The sequence below is a fragment of the Fundulus heteroclitus genome, chromosome 1, assembly GCF_011125445.2.
Source record: "Fundulus heteroclitus isolate FHET01 chromosome 1, MU-UCD_Fhet_4.1, whole genome shotgun sequence".
NCBI classification, from domain to species: domain Eukaryota; kingdom Metazoa; phylum Chordata; class Actinopteri; order Cyprinodontiformes; family Fundulidae; genus Fundulus; species Fundulus heteroclitus.
Genome location: NC_046361.1, coordinates 9,843,536 through 9,845,456, shown reverse-complemented (window position 1 = coordinate 9,845,456; position 1,921 = coordinate 9,843,536).

The window sequence follows — 1,921 nt, the reverse complement described above, 5'->3', positions numbered from 1 at the left end:
CGTTCACCACACAACGGCAACGACCCCTGGCAACTAAATAATTCAGTCGCACACGCCGCGTCAGCAAATCCTCAGCAACTGTTTAGCTGCTGGTGATTAGCTTGTTGTTGTTTGCGTCAGGAACGGAGCAGCAACCGATGCAGTGTGACCTGTTGATGGGACAACACGCGTTTAGTGACAGTGCAAACACGGGAGCCTCGAACGGCAGGTTTCATCCAGGGCGGTCGATACGGTAAACCCAAAGCTGCAGACGGTTCCCAGCATCTTCCGCCGGTTTCCATGAAAACGTCTAGATATGCCGCTCTAAGAGGAAATAGAGCACAAACAAAAACGTCCGCGTGAGTTTAGGTTAGCTCAGGGGAAAAGTCTCATTCATCTTTATTGTGTCTTATTTATAGAATTACAATTCAGTCATGGCAGTCAAATTCACATTCAAATCCTTTTACAGTATAATTTAATGCTGTTAGTTTTAAAGGAGCAATAAATAAGATATTTACTGTAAAATCAACTTAAATCATTTCCATCCGTCACCTGTGATGGAACTAACATTCCCTATAAACAATCGGTCGTCTCCATCAACAATGTCTTAGTCACGTTTTCCCTTTTAAACCTACAGGTACGGTACTGAAGAGGTCCTAATCAGTGCCACGGTGGCTTAGGAGCTAGGAGTTTGTCCTGTAACCAGTGAGTTGCTGATTCGAATCCCCACTCTGTCCATCTCAGCTGTTGTGTCCTTGGGCAAAACACTTCACCCACCTTACCTGCTGCGGATGGTCAGGGGGCTCGGCGGCGCCAATTGTGTGGCAGCCCCGCTTCTGTCAGTCTGCTAAGGGCAGCCATGGCTACAATGTGGCTCATCACTGTCAGCGTGTGAAGGTGTGCATGAATGAGTGACTCGCTGAATGTAGTGTGAAGCACTTTGTAATCGTCGGACTTAATAAAGTACGACAGAAGTACAGGCCTGCATTTAAACCTAGTCTAGTCTTAAAAGCAGCCAAGGTGTCTGTCTTACAGACAAAAAAACTGTTCCACAAGAGAAAAGCCTGATAACTAAATAATCTGCCCTGCACTCTCACTACACCGTGTTTCAGTGGAGAAAAACTCATGCTGCTTTAGAGGAGCATTGCACAAGCTTAAAGCTATAGCTGATAATCTTGTTCAGAAACACTTTTTGCTATAATGGGTGAAATCGTCCTTCCATCCTGACAGCAGTCAATACAAAAGGAGGTTAAAAACGTGATTTCTGTGGGAGCTGCAGACCTGTAAAAACTCTAACCAATGACATGCTTTGCTGTCATTTGTGCCCCCTGCATCAAGAGCGCTGCAGGGAGAGCGGATCTGGTCAACTCCGTTTCATTTTTAACTGACTGGACATGGAAGTAGAGGTTTTACTTTTGCTAAAAAAGTGAAAGAGGAGCGTGGACACTTTATTGTTCAGTCAGTGACTTAAAAAAGAAAAAAATAACTGTCCCTTAATATAAGGAGAATCACGTCTGTTTATTTACGCTCAATACTGCACCTTCTGAGCAAGTAAACAGCTCTGTGAATGTTTCCAGATTTCTGAGGAAAATACAATTTGCTCTGATTGTCGCTCATCTCCAGAAGTTCGGTCTGCTGCCACCAAAAACTTCCACCTTCCTGAGTCCATCCAGCCGTCTGCTTTTTTCTTGTAAAACATGTTGTTTCTAGATGGACCCGCATGAATGGATCAAATGAAACAGAGCCCAAATGTACAAATAAGCACTGAATAAAGTTAAGACCAACATTATATATAACTCTGATCGCTCTTCCTGCTGCTCTGTTAGCACGAACAGCAGCAGGACTTTCTGATGGCCTCAAACTGTGAAAGAAGCTGAAACAGAAGCTGAAACAGGCGGGGCTAAGCCTGAGCTCTGAATGGACAGCGCTGTGAACGAATCAG